The 21919-nt window shown below is 39.8% G+C and overlaps 1 protein-coding gene across 5 annotated transcripts in view; it reads right to left on the reverse strand.

Annotated features, from left to right (window-relative positions):
- TOX (thymocyte selection associated high mobility group box) overlaps window positions 1–21919 on the reverse strand; it is a 249230-nt gene that overhangs the window by 139434 nt on the left and 87877 nt on the right. The window contains exon 1 of one of the 5 annotated variants that reach the window (XM_072998959.2): window positions 6600–15284. The exons of the other annotated variants lie outside the window; for them this stretch is intronic. The gene's annotated coding sequence lies outside the window, so the exon portion shown is untranslated. Of the gene's footprint in view, window positions 1–6599; window positions 15285–21919 lie in introns of those variants that run through there. 5 annotated transcript variants of the gene reach the window in all.

Below are 21919 nucleotides of genomic sequence, written 5' to 3' on the forward strand. Positions count from 1 at the left end.
TGGTTGCTCCTTAGGGAGGTTAGTATGAAACTATCTATGTTTAGTTCCACACAGTCATTTCAATCAAATTCATTCCACTCGGGTTTCAGCTGTTTTTTAAAGATGAATTTGACTCCACCATCCAATGTGTTTCAAAACTGGTTTTAATCTGGCTTGTTCCTTTGGGTTTGTTTTAAATTTTTTTTGTTTTGTTGCCAGTTAGGGCCTGAAATAAATTGCAAATACTTCAATATAAATAAAGTATAATTGAAACGATGAGTCATTTAGGTGTTGGTTTCTCAAATCAACCTGTTGTCAGTCTTTATGTGGAAATTTAGTGCAGCTGTACACATGATACCAGAAGTTGTGTTGCTTTTTTAAAAGAGAACTTGGGCAAGGAAGGTCAAGTCTCCCTGAATACACCCCATTTCACTTATTTCTTGTACCTCTGACAGAAGTTAATGCAACACTTTAGACAGGTTGTAAAATCTATTTAACTTTCTGTCTTGAGCTGCATGTGTCAGTACCTGGCTGAGCCTCAAAATGATTATCGTCACTTTGTGCAGTGTACCGGCTGAATGAAGATGCAGCACTGAGCACAGCAGGCGACCAAATGCAGCATCAGTCTAAGTAGAGGAGAAGGAGAGTCCAGACAGAGACAAAGTGAGTATATCAAAGACACTACAGCATGGACTGCCATATTGTCTTGCATCAGACTGTGGACATGTAGAGGTGAACTATGGACTCTCTCTGTGGGATTTCATCCTCCTTTGACCTTGAGGGTTAAATGCATTTTTAAAAGATCACGGAAGTCCCAAAGCACTGAATAAATTGTTTATTGAATATAATGACAAAACCTATCAGATGCACACACCAAAGGAGGGAGATTGTCCAGCACTGATGCCTGTTCCCATTTCCCCCACATTTGGCTTTTCCTCCTACTGAATTCCAAATATTCAGCTATGAATATCTTGTACCAACAAATCCCACCTTTTGAGAAGGGAAAATGACTGGATTTTACTCAGTTACATTTTGAGACTATGAAAGTGTGAAAATAAATCTGAAAGAAAACAAAACGCATCAAAATTTCTGCACGGTTGACTTTTAAAACCAGATCTGACTTTAGTTATCATTAGGTTTCTCAAGTGAAGAGCTTCCTATTATCTGGTATTTGAAGATGAATACAGTGGTGCCTCGCTTAACGAGCGCACCGTTTAACGAAGAATCCGTATAGCGATCCCTTTTTGGGGATTGCTATACGGATCAGCCCCAATCGCCGCACTCGCTTTGCGACGATTGGGGCCTCCGGCAGCCATTTTGGAGCCGCCGAACAGCTGATCGGCAGCTCCAAAATGGCCGCCGCATGACCCGAAATGGCCCCTATCAGTGTTTTTGCGCCCTCCCCTTGCTTACGGAGGTTGCGAAAACGCTGCGGGGGGGCATTTCGGGTCATCCGGCGGACATTTTGGAGCCGCCGATCAGCTGATCGGCGGCTCCAAAATGGCCGCCGGAGCGAAAACATCGCTGGAGGGGTAAGTTTCCACGCTTATTGGAACGCATTAAACTAAGTTTAATGCGTTCCAATAGGCTTTGCTTACCCGCACAGCGATGTTTTCGTATAGCGAAGGTTAATCCGGAACGGAACGGATTAACCTCGCTATACGGGGCACCACTGTACATGAGACACAGGGCTGAATATTATGATGTCACTGGCAACAGCTCCTTTTGATATCAGAGTAGATTGGTTCTTATGTAAGAATTAAAAATAATATGTATGCATAAGACAGTGAGACAACATAGATTTCTACCTAAACAAATATTTCCTTTTCTTTGGGATGGTTTTTGTTGCTGCCTCCTGTGCAATGTTACGAGCCTCCATACATCTCGCACTCAAACATCTTCATGCCAAGTGTGTGAGCCCTTGCACAGATCAGCAATGGAAAGTCTCTGAAGCCATCAAACATAGGAAAAATCAAACTTTGCTCTCTTCCAGCATTGTTTGCTCTCAGAGTTATCTCCCCACAAAAAGAAGCACAGCAATTCCCTAAAACTTCACCTGATACCTTGAGATCTAGTTATGATCCATCCCATCATTTATAATGAACAAACAATACTAAAAGCAAGATTTTTTTCTACTTTGAAAAAATATCTTTGGGAATGAGCAACAGTTCCTTTTTGCTTGGCCTTTGATAGGACTAGACTATAAGGGTTATCAGAACTTTACCCTCCCCATCCACAAAGTTTAAAATTCATTTAAAAATAAAAAATGAACAAGAAAACTAAAATATGGGCAAATCAGACCAAGAAGAGGGGAAAACCAAATTGGTTTCCCCCTATTCTTGGTCTGATTTGCCAATATTGGTTTTCCCCTATTCTTGGTCTGATTTGCCCATATTTTAGTTTTCTTGTTCATTTTTTATTTTTAAATGAATTTTACTGTTTAATTTTTCTTTTGCTTTGTTTTTTTAAATGTAAGGAACATGCACCCAAATATATATAGGTTTTAAATTTTAAAAATAAAGAAGGAAGTAGACACAATGTAATGGTCTACATATTAGATAAAACTTGTTGGCTTTATAAAACAACTACAGTGGTGCCTCGCATTATGATGTTAATTCGTTCCAGCGAAATTGCTGTAGAACGAAAACGTCGTAATGCGAAAAGAAAAAACCCATTGAAATGCATTAAAACCCATTTAATTCATTCCAAAGGGCTGTAAACTCACCGTCCAGCGAACATCCTCCATAGGGCGGCCATTTTCGCTGCCTGTGCAGTGAGAAATCTGTCCCAGAAAACAGCGGGCGGCATTTTGTTTACCCAGTGGCCATTGTGAAACCGCCAATCAGCTGTTGGAAAATCGTCATTTTGCGAAGAATTGGTTCCCGAAGCAGGGAACTGATCATCGCAAAGCGAAATTCCCCCATAGGAAACATTGTTTTGCGATCGCAAAAACGATCACAAAAAGTTCATCGTAATACAGTTTCGTCGTTAAACGGAGCAATCGTAAAGCGAGGCACCACTGTATTGCTTTATTTTTTTCAGCCATTTAGCTATTTAGGAGGAAGCCAAGGTGGTTGCTGACCTTGAAAGTGAAGTCAACTGGGCCTTAGAAAGCATGGCTAACAACAAGGCCAGTGGAGGTGATGACATTCCAGTTGAACTATTTAAAATCTTAAAAGATAATGCTGTTAAGGTGCTACACTAAATATGCCGGCAAGTTTAGAAAACTCAACAGTGGGCAGAGGATTGGAAAAGATCAGTCTATGTCCCAATCTTAAAGAAAGGCAGTGCCAAAGAATGCTCCAACTACAGTACAATTGCACTAATTTCACACGCTAGCAAGGTTATGCTCAAAATCCTACAAGGTAGGCTTCAACAGTATGTGGACCGAGAACTCCCAGAAGTACAAACTGGATTTCGAAAGGGCAGATGAACTACAGACCAAATTGCTAACATGCGCTGGATTATGGCAAAAGCCAGAGAGTTCCAGAAAAACACCTACTTCTGCTTCATTGACTATGCAAAAGCCTTTGACTGTATGGACCACAGCAAACTATGGCACGTCCTTAAAGAAATGGGAGTGCCTGACCAACTGATTTTTCTGCTGAAAAATCTGTATGTGGGACAGGAAGCAACAGTTAGAACAGGATATGGAACAAGTGATTGGTTCAAAATTGGGAAAGGAGCATGACAAGGCTGTATATTGTCCCCCTGCTTATTTAACTTATATGCAGAATACATCATGTGAAAGGCTGGACTGGAGGAAACCCAAACTGGAATTAATATTGCCAGAAGAAATATCAACAACCTCAGATATGCAGATGATACCACTCTGATGGCAGAAAGTGAGGAGGAATTAAAGAAACTCTTAATGAGGGTGAAAGAGGAAAGCGCAAAAAATGGTCTAAAGCTCAACATCAGAAAAAAACTAAGATCACGGCCACTGGTCCCATCACCTGCTGCCAAATAGAAGGGGAAAATATGGAGGCAGTGACTGATTTTACTTTCTTGGGCTCCATGGTCACTGCAGATGGTTGACAGCAGCCACGAAATTAAAAGACACCTGCTTCTTGGGAAGAAAGCGATGACAAACCTAGACAGCATCTTAAAAAGCAGAGACACCACCTTGCCAACAAAAGTCCGAATAGTCAAAGCTATGGTTTTTCCTGTCATGATGTATGGAAGTGAGAGCTGGACCATAAAGAAAGCTGCCCGCTGAAGAATTGATGCTTTTGAATTGTGGTGCTGGAGGAGGCTCTTGAGAGTCCCCTGGACTGCAAGGAGAACAAACCTATCAATTCTAAAGGAAATCAACCCTTAGTGCTCACTGGAACGACAGATCTTGAAGCTGAGACTCCAGTACTTTGGCCATCTCATGAGAAGAGAAGACTCATTGGAAAAGACCTTGATGTAGGGAAAGTGTGACGGCAAGAGGAGAAGGGGACAACAGAGGATGAGATGGCTGGACAGTGTCATTGAAGCAACCAACATGAATTTGACACAACTACGGGAGGCAGTGGAAGGCAGGAGGGCCTGGCGTGCTCTGGTCCATGGAGTCACGAAGAGTTCGACACGACTAAACGACGACAACGACCAGTCAATGTTTCCATTATTTTGATTTACTGCATTTTTGAATAATAGTCTTAGAACTGCGGAGCTGGGGGGATCCTATGGATCATCAAGTACAGCCCCTGTCAAAGAAGAACAGTGGGGACTGAATTACCAACCTCTGACTCCGCAGTCAGATGTCTGAACCACTGAACTATCCAGCAGTTGGAATTTGATTGATTCACATTCACAGTTCAATATTCTTTATCACCATGTTTTCGTGTTGGGGTGTATCTGTTTTAGCAGAAACATAAAAGCTACGAGTGCCTTATGGGATAATAACACCAACAAAGGTATGGATACACTATAGGGAAAAAACATTCACAGGTGCTTTGATATTTTCCTTACTTCTTCATTTATAGCTCACTGCTTTCAGTATAGAATAATTCAAATAGTGTTCATTGGATCATCCAGTCACTGCCAAGACAGAATCCTATGTACAGTTAAGGTAGAGGCTGCATTGTGTGCATTCAGAATATGTATCATATGTGTGCCATCACACAATTCCAACTAATATCTAGTTCCAAGAGGAAGCACCAAGGAAGCATGGCAATTACCACAAAAGTTATTCTAGGATGTTAAAAAAGAACACTGAAATGAACTATGACAAGAGTGCAGGTTGAGATGCAGCCTTAGGCTCCTATTAGTTGCAGCCCCTTGGAAAGATGCAACTCTTCTACACACACCTGATTAAACAGACAGACTCAGCTAGAACTGAAAATCCTTCAGGCTAAACTTTCTTGCCCACAGAAAACAATGAAGACTTCAATATCTCTCTGTCTGAAAAAAGGACACTGGGCAGTGCTAACTTACATTTTAAATGGGAGACAATCAATCATAAAACCGTGGCAGCTAATCCAGTTGAAAGAAATGCAATGATTACAGATTTCATTACAGCTTTTGCTTCATTGTGAGCAAATCTTGGAAGTAATTTGCTAAGGTTAATTCTAGGCACTACAATACTGACGCAGCTGCTGCTCCATATGGCACCTATTACATGTTTGCCCAGAAATAAGTGCTAAACTCCTGATGAGTGCATGTAGGATTGCAGGCTAATATTATCCTCCATAACATTTCCCTCAATTTCCTTAGGAAAAAAGTTCCAATGAAATGGGCATAGGTAGACTAATACTCAAATATGGGAAACCAGGTCACATGTAAGTTCAACTAGACATTGCAGAGGAAGAGTGTGTGGGCAAATTCCTTCCTTCCTTCCTTCCTTCCTTCCTTCCTTCCTTCCTTCCTTCCTTCCTTCCTTCCTTCCTTCCTTCCTTCCTTCCTTCCTTCCTTCCTTCCTTCCTTCCTTCCTTCCTTCCTTCCTTCCTTCCTTCCTTCCTTCCTTCCTTCCTTCCTTCCTTCCTTCCTTCCTTCCTTCCTTCCTTCCTTCCTTCCTTCCTTCCTCCTTCCCTTCCTTCCTTCCTTTCCTTCCTTCCTTCCTTCCTTCCTTCCTTCCTTCCTTCCTTCCTTCCTTCCTTCCTTCCTTCCTTTCCTTCCTTCCTTCCTTCCTTCCTTCCTTCCTTCCTCCTTCCTTCCTTCCTTCCTTCCCTTCCTTCCTTCCTTCCTTCCTTCCTTCCTTCCTTCCTTCCTTCCTTCCTTCCTTCCTTCCTTCCTTCCTTCCTTCCTTCCTTCCTTCCTTCCTTCCTTCCTTCCTTCCTTCCTTCCTTCCTTCCTTCCTTCCTTCCTTCCTTCCTTCCTTCCCTCCTTCCTTCCTTCCCTTCCTTCCTTCCTTCCTTCCTTCCTTCCTTCCTTCCTTCCTTCCTTCCTCTTCCTTCCTTCCTTCCTTCCTTCCTTCCTTCCTTCCTTCCTTCCTTCCTTCCCTTCCTTCCTTCCTTCCTTCCTTCCTCCTTCCTTCCTTCCTTCCTTCCTTCCTTCCTTCCTTCCTTCCTTCCTTCCTTCCTTCCTTCCTTCCTTCCTTCCTTCCTTCCTTCCTTCCCTTCCTTCCCTTCCTTCCTCCTTCCTTCCTTCCTTCCTTCCTTCCATTTACTCAACAATAATATTTGTTGAAGAAATACCTTTGGTTAGTAGATTCACTACTCCAATTCTTGAGGGCTGCCATATGTGCCATATTTGTCACCCATCCTGTTTGGAATACAGGCAAGCACGAAAGCCAGCAGCAGGCATTTAAAAAAAAGTACAAAAGGGCACAAAAAGTACAAAGGGGTAGCTTAGGTTCTATTTGCAATACAAATATTATCTATCCCACTCAAATTCTTCATGTGAAACTCAAAACATCCATGACACATTCACCCATACAGATAATCAATTGGATTCAAAAGTGCACTGAAAAATGAGAGGTGCAGCTCCCTAGCAGAAAGGAAGAAAAACCTCTCTAATGCACATCCACTCTACTGAAATTGAAAGGGATATAAACAGTCATCTCTCACAGCCTAATACCCTCAACGCTGCCAACATGTGAAATAGCCACTGATCACTGAACAAGGAAACTTGTCTAGGTGATCTGAGCCCTTCTGGAGGCTTCATGATTGGATTTTCCAGGGGGGACTTGGGCTTCTCCTCAGTGTTTGAGCTGAATCTTCTTTTGTGTTGAGCTTCCTTGTTATGTTACAGCATTGCTTTTGTTTTCCAAGTACAACTTATTGACACCAATTATGTTTTATAAAATATCTATTTTTTTTAACTGAGGCACTAAACATTTGTTGCCTCAGATAAGCCCTCATTCAATTCAAGTGGACATCCTCACTTCACTACAGATCAGTTTTTAAAAAAAGAAACTAAAAATGAAATGGGTCCCACAATATTGACATCTGACTATTCCTGCCCTAAAATACATACAAAGTTCTACACACAGACCAATCGTATAACATTCACCTTTCATTTCTTTTCATGCAAACATGGCTCTGTACAGATTTCTTAGTATTTTATTCAGCTCAGGTTTTTATTGCAAGGGTGCAATGTATAACATGTTCATGAGGGGAAGCAAGTATGAGTAGAACCTGAATAGAAGAACTGATTAAGATATTTTGGAATATAATATATGATCTAAAGGAGAAACAGACTTGCCATTGTCCTGAGTAGTAATCAACAACTTTAAAAAAATCACTGGCTTTAAAAAGCCTTTGCTTTCAGGGCATCCAATGTCAGAGGTAGGTCATCTGCTTTCATCATTTAAATTCAACTTGATTCTTTTAAAAACAATCATAACTGCTGAATACTGAAATACTAACATACTTCATGGAAATTTGGGGTAAAACACAGAGGAAGAGGACAGTCTTGGCAAACAATCTGTCAATGGAAATCCACAGTTTTGAAACCTCTGTTTTGTTTCATTGTTACACTTTTATTCTCTTGGAAGGGATTCCCAGATTAGCAATTAATTTTAGAAATAGCTGGTTCTGCTAAAATGTCACATCTTAAATGTTTCTTTCAAGTGTAGTTATATTTGTGGAAATACACCTTTCTTTCCTGCTTGAATTACTTGCTCAACATACAAACATAATTGCTAATAATTTCCTAAGGCTCTATGTATGCACAAGTTTTGATGCAGACCTCATTTCCCTTTTCTGTAATTTTAAATTTTCTGGCATCTCAAAACATTCTAAATTCTTTCTTGCTTTCTTTTATTTCTGCTGTACTTACAAGGATCAAGAAAACATTTTTAACTACCGAACACTAAAAAAATACAGTTTTACTGCACCAGATGCTCTCAGTGAAATATGTCTAATGCAATTATATTCAGAGGTCTTAGTAAAAAGAAAACATGTTTTGGTACTCTCCCATATAAATATGTTTATCTAATAAATAAATCATAAGAAGACAAGGACTCAGTGGAAAAGAAAATGATGCTGGGAAGGCAACAGAACAAGAAGAAAGTCCAAATTGATTGATTGAACAAATGAAGTCATGGCCTTGAATTTGCAAGAACTTGTCAGGACAGGGCTTTTTGGAGGTCATTGGTTAACGTAGTTGTCAAAAGCTAGAAATCATTTGACATTGCAAAAGTGTAGAATGAACTGGCTGGATAGTACAGTAACTTGGGTAACAGGTTGTGGAGCCATAGGTTGGAAGTTCATTTTCCTACTCTGCACCTCAGAAGAGCCGCACTGTGTGACCTTGGGTAAGCTGCACAGTCTCAGAGTGCCTCCAGAAGAAAGGAACAGTAAACCACATTTAAGTACAGTGGGGTCTCGACTTACGAACGGCTCGACATACAAACGTTTCGACTTGCGAACCGCTCTCATAGGAATATATGGACTCGATTTACGAACTTAGATTCGAGTTACGAACTCTTTTTTCCCTTTTTTTTAAAGCTAAGTCATCTTAGGTTAAAAGGAAAAAAGAAAAAAAATATCCCCTCTAGTGGCAGAAGGCAAAATAGCAGCTTCCATTAGTTTCTATGGACAACAAGAGCAGATACGGATTAAATGGTTTTCAATGCATTCCTATGGGAAATGCAGATTCGACTTACGAACTTTTCGACCTGAGAACTGCCTTCCAATACAGATTATGTCCGTAAGTCGAGACCCCACTGTACTCTGCACCTAGAAAATCCTTGGAAAGGGTCACCATAAGTCAGAATTGACTTGACAGCACACAGTTATTATTAACTATACAATAAATAAATGAAGTAGACTTATATAGAAAGAAATATACAAAAGCAGATTCCTCTCCAACAAGGCTTCAATATAAAATTTCACTGTTTACACAAGGGAAACTCAAGCAGAGCTTGCCTGAAGACTTATGTCATCACTGTACTTTGGGTTTATCCAGCTTTCATTCTGCTTTATTAGCAAACATTATGTTACATTTTTCTGTTTTCAAAAGAAAAAAAAAGCAATTTTGGTAATCTCAGCCTGTCCAGCCTTCTATCAACACAGAAGATATACTGTTGCAGAATTCCCATAAGTTACCACCTTACCTGTGCTTAGAATGCTCCAATGAAGGAGAATCCACCATGAACCAAGCAGTGGAAGCTTGTGAAAATGAGGTCCAGATTCTCATTTTGCAGAAGACGTGAATCTACTTCTGATTCATCTAAAATTTAAAGGAGCTATCCAAGGAACTGAATCTATATAGGTGGGGCTTATGATTCAGCACCTTGGAAAACTACTAAGAGGTAAAAGTAAAGGTTCCCCTTGACAATTTGTCCAGTCGTGTCCGACTCTAGGGGGCGGTGTTCATCTCTGTTTCCAACTCACAGAACTAGAGTTGTCTGAAGACAATCTTCCATGGTCACGTGGTCAGCATGACTAGATGCAGAACACTGTTACCTTCCTGCCGTGGTGGTACCTATTTATCTACTCGCATTTTTGCATTTTGCATGCTTTCAAACTGCTAGGTTGGCGGGAGCTGGGACAAGTGACAGGAACTCACTCTGTTGCGTGGATTCGATCTTACAACTGCTGGTCTTCTGGCCTTGCAGCACAGAGGCTTCTGCAGTTTAACCCGCAATGCCACCATGTTCTAAGAAGCTCAAACTAAAACCTGCAATGGATTCACTGCTTCTGTGAAAGTGGCATCATCAGTTCCCAATAGTACTAAGGCTGTCCACTCAATGGCTAAATACTTTGAGAATTTCCTCCTTTTACTACATTACTGCAGAAGCTGTTGTTTTCAACAGCAATCCTATAGGGGTAAATCTATTTCATCATACCCAAGGCCTTTTACAAGAGTTAAAAACAAAATCTATATAGTATTCTTTTTGTACCATATCTAGCTCCATCTTCATTACACATCTGTTACAGATGAGTTTCATGCCATAGGTTTAAATCTATTTGCCAAGCTTAGTGGCCAAAGTTATATGGTATATCCACTGAGTAAAAAGTTTCACCATGATAGTAAGTGTTGCAAGTGTTGCTCCTACACAAGCAATGAACTGCGGGAAGATCACCTGCCTTCCAGTTTCCAACCACAATGCTTACATTATTACTCTGGTGGGACATTCTGCTCAGAAGATGGTCAAAAGGATACTGGTTGAATAGAATAGCCCCAATCACCTACTGAATGGTAATAATTCAATATTTATATAAATCCCATTGATCAGTGGGTCCACTCTAGTTGAGACTAGCATCTGGATTTATGCCAAAGAGATGGAGAAAAAACCTCACAGATCAATAAATCACATTTGCAGCCCACTAAAATGAGTTTTCTTACTTCACTTCATTTGCAACTAACCTTTCAAAGAGATAGTTCACAACTTAATTCTTGGTAACTTCCCAGGAAGAAAAGCAACACATTCTATTTTTTAAAAAAATAACTTCTATTCCAATTCCCTGCTTCAATATTTTAACAGCTAACTTTGTTGCACATAGACATCCATCTACCTGATGCAACAACATAGCTCTGTATTTTTCTTTTAAAAAAATAAAGTTACTTTTCCATATGAGCGCTCCTAAAATGCCCCAATGGCCATGTTGGATATGGATTCTGAGTCATATGTGTGCGGGGAATACTTTCCTAAGCCCTATCAAAACTGCCCCCTTTTTGTCAACTCTATTTTCCCCACGTTCCTCATGTTATGTGCTCCAGACCTTTGAAATAGTTTTCAACTGAATGGCCATTTACAGGCCAGAGCAGTCAGTACACTGATTTAAAAGCTAAACAGGTATTCAGCACATTACAGGGCACTGCAGTGGAACTCTTGGTAATACAGAAAGCAGTGTGAATTATGTATCTGATTTTATTTTATGCTGGTAGATACAGCCCACTGGAAATGAACATCCAGTACATACAACTAGGAATACAAAGTAAAAGCAATGTCATGCATTATGCTATAGCAGGAAAGTCTATGTCTTACACAGGATTAGCTGACAGATTTATCAAGCAGCCTCCAAGGAGAGCGGAGTTCAAGACTTGAGCTCATCAATAATACATAAATAAACTGAGCAATTAGGTACAAAGTGGCAATCCTGTCAGACAACTTATTAACTTATAAATGGTACACTCACTGCACTGAGTTTGGCGAGTGTGGGGAAGCAGCACACAAAGACCTAGGAAATGATCCACAAAAAGAGCATTTCTCAAGGTTAGGCCTCTACCATCAAACAACACTATCTCAGGGTAGCAGATATAAGGCATTCTGTTAAAAACTGACTCACCATTTATTAACCCAATGAAAACAGGCCACATAAGAGAGGTCTTCTCTAAGCAGGGTTATGAACCTAGCTGCTTCCTTGTCCTCAGCTTCCTATGAGATTTTCTCTCCTTTATAAATATAAATAGTATATCATTTGTAAATATTATGAAACCCACAAAATTGGTGTGCAGTGAAGTAAAGGAAATTGCTTCATACAGAACAAGGAATGTGATAAAAAGAAAATTAAGTATTGACCTTGAAGCTCAAAAACAGAGTAAATCACTTAGTTCCTCAAGCAGAAAGAAAGTCTGATTTTTTCTGAATAAACTCACATATACATTTAAGCATTCAACAAACTGGCATACAAGCACAAAAGTGCAAACCCAACAAAACATACATATAAAAATAAAATAAAAGAAACCAAGAATAAAATGGCTGAAGCTCTGGAAAATTCAAATGCTACTGTGTGTTGTTCAGTCACAACAACATTTGTTTTTATTATGTGCATCAGTCAGAACCGCCTTACAAAGCTTTCAAGGTTAAGTGAGATATTTAATGAGTGGTTTTATCAGTTCCACACCCCCAGAGAGTTTCTACAGTTCAAACCTAGGCCTCCCGAATTCTAGTCCTTGACTCTATCTGCCACACCACACTGGGCATCTTACCAAACTGTTCATGAACAGAAAACCCTCAACGATGTGACTATTTTACCCCTCTGCTTTCTGTACTTCATGCAAAATAAATTGACCATTCACTTGAATACAGGAAATTTCAAAGACTATCCAAAATTCTTCCACAGAGTATGTAAATAAAATTATCTTCTCTCATAATAGATATAAATGCCAATACAGTGTGGTCCAGAAAGTAATCAATGGATTTTAAATATGTTTCCTCAGTTTCCTCATAATTCTCTCTCTGTATGTGTTTCTCTTGCATTGTCAATGCACTGTCAAATAATTCCCACTGGCATTTACTAAAATAGTTCTCAGAGTCTCAAGGAAACTTAATGCAGTTTGAGATTGTGATCAATGAAGTAACATGACTTACAGAACAGATGCTCTTCCCCAAATTTAACCAGTGCATCAGTGCATGTGATCCCTTTGCTTGACAACAGCTTATTACACGATGGAGAAGCTAGACAGCCTCTTAATACTAGTTGTATCAGGCAGGTCTTGCCATGTCTATACAATGATAAAAAGAAAACGCGCAGGACAACCTCAAATAAGTAGCTGGCAGCATATTTGGAACGAGTTGTTTTCAGACAGAACATAAAAAGCTGAAATGTGACAGGGATGCAACTGCAATAAGATAGAACAAAAATGGTTTTCAGAAGCATGGATAGAAATCTATACAATTAAAAAACAATAATGATGAGATACATGATGATACTTTTAATTTAAAATGTGCTAACTGCTGAAAGATCTTATTACAACTTAAGGGTTTAAATTCCAAATCTCTGTTATGAAATAATGACCAGAATCTTATTGGTATCCACATTTTGTTTGCCTAACCACTCATGTTTGCCTAATTAGAGTGACTAATTGTGAAGGTGGCTGGGCTCCTTCAATCATGTGCCTAGCTATGCACGTTAATTATGCAACCAAGTCACACTGCTGCACCCTGCATAATAGTTTCAACTAGCTGTGGCTAGTTGAATTTGACCAAACTCTGGGAGGCAGTGGAAGACAGGAGGGCCTGGTCTGCTCTGGTCCATGGGGTCACGAAGAGTCGGACACGATCTAACGACTAAACAACAACAAGCTGTAGCTAGTTACACAGACCTTATATAAATAGCAACAGAGTTTCAGCCATTGCATTCAAAACTTAAAATATATGTATTTATATATTTTGTAAAATGAGACCAGCAGTTACTGGGTTGGGGCTCAATTTTACGGGATATTATAAGTGTCTCTGCAGCTTATTGAGGCTTATGTTTCCTTCTCCCTTAGTACTCACTCATGCTAAAAAATATAACCAGAAAAACTACTTTTCTAAAATTGGGTTTGTGTCTACAGACACAAATGCTAGTTATATCAATATATGGAGATGAGAAATAATAGGACCTAATCAATCCTATTTTACAACTGTAGCTGAATTTATTCATGGAACTTTTTTCCCTACCATGATAAATTGTTGGAAATTCTCAGAAGCCCTATTAAAATTTCCATTATTGCTTTCAACAGTTTTCTGTTGAAAAGCAATCATCTGAGTTTGACCTCTATATTAGCCCTTAGTATGCATCAAGTATTTAATCTACATTTAGTCAGTAAACCCTTTAAACTGTGTGAGCAAATAAAAAGCTAAGTCTGGCATCAGGAGCCTAGAAGGGGCAGTGAAATGTTTGTACAATCTATGACAATAACAATTAACTACCTGTGTAAGTATAACCTGGTAGTCAGCATCAATTAGACATTCTTCATGGGGCAGAATATATTCCTTTGTAATCAAACAGGACACCAAAAATCCCAGTTCAGATACAGATCAACAGTTTTTGGTACTCCATTAATCTGGGCCTATATCTGTTAATGTCAATAATACCAAAGAGGATGCTTGTTAGAAAATTCTTTTTAACCAGTAATAGATGGCTGCTTTCTGGATAAGAGTTCACACAGAGCAGTAAGATGTTCCCCTATGGACAACTGCTCTGGAGGCAGATCTAGAACCCTCTCATGCTCTTCCTAGAAACAGGTGCTGTTCTGAGTCCTAAACTGCAGTCTCTGAATACAGGGCCCCCATATGTTAGCTGGGTTAATCATTTCATTCTGTAGAGGAGGAGAACTACCACCCCATCACCTGGGTCAGCCACATATAAAGAGATGGCAATTGCTGTTACAGTGGCTCTTATAGCAGCTGTTTTCAGATTGACAAATCAATATTATGTGCTTTTTAAAAATATATGCTGAGATATATGTACAAATAAACTTGCTCTAATTATTGATTATCTAGTTTCCATGGACATTTTCTCCTATTGAACACTATAATTTTGGCCTTGGAATCACTGAATTGTAAGGGCTTCTTGGCACAGTAGCAGCCAAGATTTCTCAAAAGTCTTTGCATTCCTATCTGTGTGCATTTCAAAAGAATGGCACCATCAGCTTATAATACAATGGAAATATTTCTGTTTCTTAAGCAGGTACAAAGAACTACTCACCTGATAAGGAAAGGACTATATAATTAAAGCAAAAATGACACTGAATTCTTCAGAAACCCTCCAGTTTATGAATATGGAATATTGTGCTTTTTATCCACAATTCAAAATACCAGGAAATGGCCCAATATTGCTTCAAAATATTTTGTTCACACTGCCAGCAGGAAAGAGGATGCCACACTTTACTTAGCTAAGGACAGCCTGAATGTTGATGACACTAATGTCAGCAGTCAATATAGTCTACAGCAGTGATTCTTAACCTTTGTTACTCAGATGCTTTTGATCTGCAACTCCCAGAAACCCCAGTCAGCACAGTTGGTGGTGAAGGCTTCTGGGAGTTGCAGTCCAAAACACCCGAGTAACCCAAGGTTAAGAACCAGTGGTCTACAGCACCCATGTGGCACATTTGAAGAGGGCCACAAACTGGACATAGTTTATTTTATTTTATTTTATTTTATTTTATTTTATTTTATTTTATTTTATTTATTTATTGATTGATTGATTGATTGATTGATTGATTGATTGATTGATTGATTGATTGATTGATTGATTGATTGATTGATTGATTGATTGATTGATTGCATTTATATGCCACCCATCTAGACATAATCTACTCTGGGCAGCTCACAACATATACAATAAAACAATAGTTCTTCACATACCAACTTATAAGGTTTATTATGTAACTTATAAATCCTGATTCAGCCTATACTTCTTTCACATTGTGTTTATGGCCATGGCCAAAAAAGGTTTGAGAATGGGTGATCTAAAGCTGAGGTTGTCAACCCCTGGTCTGTGGTCCAGTGCTGGTCCGTGGCCTGAGCCAGACTGGGCCACAGAGACAGACTTCCCGCCCCCTCCCACAGCTGCTTTGCGCACACACACACGTGCCAGCGCCGACGTGAGTGCTCCCTCACCCCTTCACACATGCGCCCGAGAGACAGCAGGCACACGCAAGCGCAGGTGGTGCCCCACCTTCCTCAGAGGCTCAGCTGGCCCACGGTCCCAAAATGGTTGGGGACTGCTGATCTAAAGGATATCATCTTGTGCTCGGTACCATTGACAAAGAGACAACAAGCAAGGAAAAGCCCATAAGCTGACTCTTTTTTTCTTTAGTTGACCAGTTTTTATCCAAAGCCAAAGCCATTATCAGGGTTCCCCCCCCCCCCCCCAAACATATAGTTGAAAACAAAGAATTGAACTCACATAGAATTTAATTATCACATCCAGGAAACTTTAGGCCAACAATTTTTAGGGTCAGATCTTAAGCTTTTCCTATGGATGGGAACCACAACTTCCATTGACCACTCTTCAAGAAATTTACCAGGTCTAGCTCAGTGGTTTAAGTGTTTGGCTGTGGAGCCAGGAGGAGTTCAATTCCCCACTGTGCCTCCTGCAATTAGAGCCAACCTATGTGGCCTTGGGCATGCTGCACAGTCTCAGGGCAGCACCAGAAGACGGGAATAGTAAACTGATTCTGAGTACCTGGAGAATACTGAAAAGAGTCATCATAAGTCAAACTTGACTTGACAAGACACAATCATTATCAACCATGAAAGAAAGAAAGAAAGAAAGAAAGAAAGAAAGAAAGAAAGAAAGAAAGAAAGAAAGAAAGAAAGAAAGAAAGAAAAAGACAGACAGACAGACAGACTTAAGGATATGCAAAATCAGATTCTTCTCCAAAAAGGCTCCAGTATAAATTTTGACCTGATGCACATGATTGTTATTATTAATGAAAGGGAGTTGTGTATGACAAATCTTCAACAATATTATGACACTTTTCAGTTGAGACATCCCTTCACCTTTTAAGTTCAGGGTTGAAAAAAATGGGTAGAAATTTAATTAGAAGATAGTTATATAAACACACACACACACACACACACACACACACACACACACACACACACACACACACACACACACACACACACACACCTTCTGACTGGATTTTGGCCTAAGAACTTTGAAGGAAGGGCAGGCTACTTATGTAAAAAATGAATATGATAAATAAGTATACATAATCAGTTATTCATTGCTTTCACATAATATGTACTGTCGGAGCAAGCTAATATACTATCGATATAACTTTGTTTTTTCCTTTACTAATATGTTACTCCAAATTTAAAATAAAATATGTATATGCTACATATTTATGGAGGGCTGTATATCAAAAGTGTTGAATTAATTTACTGTTACAAGAATAAAGGGCTAGTAATTGAAACTCCTGGTAAATTGTATTTGTGTGGAGTTTTGTTCTTATCACTTGATTGATTATGCAAATGAAAATAAAAGAGAAAAGAAGAAAACAGATGGGAGAAGAGTATGCTAAATGTTTAACTCTGAGTAAACTATTAATATAAGCAGATCCTCATACATGTTTTACACAGCAGTTGCATACATACTATTCAGGATCATCTATTTTTCTTTTTAAAGACAAACATATACATTCACCTGCTTGGCTTTCCAAACTCACCACTGAACTGGAAACCACTAATGTTTTGTTTCTATCTCTGTTTCTGTCCATGGAGTTTTCTCCATGGACGAGATGGTTGTACAGTGTCATTGAAGCTACCAACATGAATCTGACCAAACTCCAGGATGTAGTGGAAGACAGGAGGGCCTGGCATGCTCTGGTCCATGGGGTCACAGAGAGTCGGACACGACTTAACAACTAAACAACAACAAATGTTTTGTTCAGAATTTTTCCACTTCCTTTTGATTCACAGTACAGTGGTGCCTCGCAAGACGATGTTACTTCATTTCGTGAAAAACGCTGTCTTGCAAAAACATCGTCTTGTGAAATGCGGTTCCCCACTGGAATGCACTGAAATCTACTTAATGCATTCCAATGGGGAAAAATCGTCATCTTTCGAAAATCGTCCATAGGAAACCATTGTCCTGCGAAGCGCAACAGTGATCGCAAAAACTAATCATCTTGAGGATTAATTGTCCTGCGAGGCAATCATCTTGCGAGGCACCACTGTATATATGTTAGAACCATAAGTTCATATATATTCTGTTAGACTGTTAAAACAAAAGACTGCAGAATACATTAATGTATACATTAATGGAAATGATTGTGTATCTACAAGTGGTAATATGCCAAGGCTGTCCATTTATAACTTTTGAGTGTGTGGTCCAAAGAACACAGATTCCAGCCACTTATATTAATGTACAGTGGTGCCTCGCTAGACAGTTACCCCGCATAACAGTTTTTTCGCTAGACATTGACTTTTTGCGATCGCTATAGCGATTCACAAAACAGTGATTCCTATGGGGGAATTTTGCTGGACAATGTTTGGTCCCTGCTTCGCAAACCAGTTTTCACTAGACAACGATTTTGACAGCTCCCTCCGTGCTCGCAAAACGGGTGTTTTCGGGACCTAAGCTTCGCAAGACAGCTATTTAAACAGCTGATCGGCGGTTGGCAAAGCAGCTTTCCTATGGCCGATCTTCGCTAGACAATTACAATTCTTCGCCATTGGAATGCATTAAACAGGTTTCAATGCATTCCGATGGGGAAATGCTTTTCGCTAGACGATGATTTCGTTAAACAGTGATTTAAGTGGAACGGATTATCATCTTCTAGCAAGGCACCACTGTATTTGTTATTATTATTATTATTATTATTATTTTGGTTCTTTTAATTTACTGGGCACAACTCTGAAATCTTTATTGTGGAACCAATAAAGAAAATAAAATACATGAAAATAAAATAAGCTGTCTTCTGCTTTGATGTTTTCATTTTAATTTAATATGAGAAATATTTATACAAATTTCTGTAGAAATCCTGACCTACTTGGAACATAGCCTGAAATGTGAGGCAGAAACTTTTTCTGGAAATGTGACTGATTGAGATTGCTTTTCAATCAGTCACAAGTAGTCAAGAAGTGCAGTAAGGTGCCTGTGCCCACAGACTCAAGTCCATCTTCCAGTGAAGCAGAATGTTCAACTAGTTGTATTTCAAAAAAAAAATCAAAAAAAAATCAGTGCTGTATTTTTTCCACAGAAAATTTTTCCACACCATATATATGTATGTTTATCTGTTGTACTGGAATCAATCATGTTAGATGGGCTAAATATAGGATATGAACCTCTGTAAGTTATTCTTCTAAGAAGACATGTATTGACAAACTTTACTGCTCACTTGCCCATTTGGGAACTGAAATGTAACATATGACAACCTCTTTCTGTGCACAGTGTGGCTGGTTTCTCACTAGCTCTGCACCAAACTCACACACAGTGTATTTATCCTCAGTACATTAATAAATGCACACAGCTGCTAAGCTTGTACAGTGGAACCTCGACTTACGAATGTCCCTACCTACAAACATTTCGACTTACGAATGGCTCCATTTGCAAAAATTTGCATCGAATTGCGAATGGAGCCTCGACCTATGAACAAAAAAAGGCAGGGGAAAAGGGTGGGAAATTCAAATTTCCCCTGCCTTTTTTAGTTCCATTCAAACCGTTGGTGGCAAAGAGGCTGCTCCTTTGCTCCAATGGTTAGGAAAAGGGACCTCCAGGAGGTCTCTGATGGCAGTGGGCAACCCTGGGAGGTCTCTCAGCACTTCCTCGCTGTCATCGGAGACCTCCTGGGGGTTCCCCGCCACCACAATTGGCACCTTCGGAGGTCTCCGGAGGCTTCCTGGGGTCCCCCGCTGCCACCGATTGCCACCTTCAGGCTTCCCCCTGGTAGGCCCGGTCTACCCCTGCAAAAGCCTGAAGGCACCAATTGCCATGGCGGGGGACCCCTAGGAGGCAGTGGTCACCTAGTGCCGGGAGGCTTGAGCTGGCCGGGTTTCTTCGGCCGCTTCCCTCCCACTCACTCCTTGCTGCCCTCTGCCATTTGAATTTGCTGCCATTGGCCCACGGAGGGTGGCGCAGAGCAAGTGGGTGACCGCTACCTCCACCGCAGCTGGGGGCAAGCAGCTGAAGCACCCCAGTCAGGCTCAATCTTCACGGCAGTGGCAATCACGGCAGCGGCGATCACAGCGGCAGGGGACCCCCAGGAGGCTTTGGACTGGTAAGTGCTGCTTTTTTTCTTTTTAAAAAATTGATCGGGGTGGTGTTTGGAGGGTAGTTTTGGGCTGGGGGGTATGTTTCTGTGTTGTTTTGGTTTTTGATTTATTTATTTTTTGCAGTCCCAGTGTGGGACTTGCTCCGATGTTTATTTTTGGATTTCTTTCTTTGTTTGTTTGTTTTTGCAGTCCCAGCATGGGACTTGTAGCGTTTTATTTAAAAAAATTTTTGGTATTTTTTCTTCCCCCGGAATGTATTAATCAGTTTTCAATGCATTCCTATGGGAAATGGTGCCTCGACCTACAAACTTTTCAACTTGCGAGCACCATTCCAATATGGATTAAGTTCATAAGTCGAGGTTCCAATGTATTTATTTTACCAAATCTCAATCAGTCACACGTACATGTAGTTGAGACAAAATGTGATAAGTTTCCTGCGTCTCCCAACTCACGTCCATCATTTAATGAAATACGTACAAGGTTCAACAAGTTGTACTGAATCAGATTTTCTTCAACTTGGAATGAAATTGAAAACTAGTGCAGAGGGTGAGTGAATGAAGCTGAAAATACCACAGTTATACCTAACAGTAGAAAGTGAAATGGTTGATATGATATTAGGTATATGTCTTTTAAAAAGAGTGTTCTTTCAGATATAAGTTATTTTGGTTAAACATAAGGAGTTATATGCTATTCTCTTTACATATTCTAATGAAACAATTCCACATAAAGCTTTAAATGTGTTTGAATGTAACATTTAAATAGTACCTAGCATGGTGTTGGTCATTGTTCTTATTTCTGGTTGCGGATACTAACAAAAATATCAAACATCAGTACATTTTAATATAGGACAGAAAAAAATAAGGCATCTTCCTATCAAACAGAGCACATCAGTAATATTTATCTAGATCAACAAAAAGGAACCCTGCTGCAAAGTTATGCATTTGATAGCAAAGCCAGCTCTCTTAATGAATGGGAAGAGCGCAGGACAATATTAGAAGCACAGGGAAAAAAACAGTTAGATCCAACATGTTCAAAGACAGATTTGGGTTAACCACAAAAACTCCAGAAATCTATTTTTAGTTCTTTAAAAAAATGAAGGTGTAGCCTCTCTGAGACCTCATCTACAGAATAAGATGGTGGTGATGTGATAATGGCACACAATATAACCTGTTTCAAAGATGACTAGACAACTTAATAGAAAAATAGAACTATCCAATGACTATAAACTAAGAGTGTCTACCAGTCTTCTAAACGTCAGATTCTCAGAAGGATAAAAGGGGTCAACAGACAACAATATTCTATTTATGCATAATTTTATCTAGGACTAGGCAATCAGTTCTAGGTTAGTTCTGGGAACAATCTGTGGGAATTAGTAACACTATTTTATGTTGTGAATGATCCTATTCTACTTTATTCATCAATAATATAACCTAATATGCCTTATACTAGGTCAGACTAATAGCTCATGAAGTGTATTATTAGTTAAAATCCTGCTGCTTAGTGTAGTAAATCACACCACAGCAGGCTTACTGAATCAATGCAATTTGGTGAGGCAATTTATCTGTGGTTGTTGTGGGTTTTTCAGGCTCTTTGGCCGTGTTCTGAAGGTTGTTCTTCCTGACATTTCACCAGTTTCTGTGGCCGGCATCTTCAGAGGACTGGAGTAGGAACTCAAATGGTGCAATTCTACAAATGGGTCCGCAGCCCGCGATCTGCTTGCCATTCTTCGACCTTGTCCTCCCACCTCCTGCCAGGAGTGGAGAGCGGATTGTGCGCTATGGACCCATTTGTAGAATCGCACCATCCACGTCTGATCGGTGAGTGGAACATCTGGCTCCATAGGGCTGGACCCTCATTAACAACACCTGTGCAGGGATATTTGTATACAAATACAAATACCCCCATCTCTAGTTCAGACATATCATTAATGAGGAGTTGCTGGACCATTTGATTTGATGAAATATTTGCATGAACAGGGCTTTTAGTTGGGTTGGGATTATTCTGATAATCTCCAGCCCCTTTTACAGCTTCTTGGCACATTAATTTCTTTCATGACTTTTAACCCATTATCTCTTAGTGTCTCAGACTGAAGAAATTAATCACTTCTCGGCCAAAAGGATTTCTTCACTG

This window comes from Pogona vitticeps, chromosome 4, assembly GCF_051106095.1.
Source record: "Pogona vitticeps strain Pit_001003342236 chromosome 4, PviZW2.1, whole genome shotgun sequence".
NCBI classification, from domain to species: Eukaryota; Metazoa; Chordata; class Lepidosauria; order Squamata; family Agamidae; genus Pogona; species Pogona vitticeps.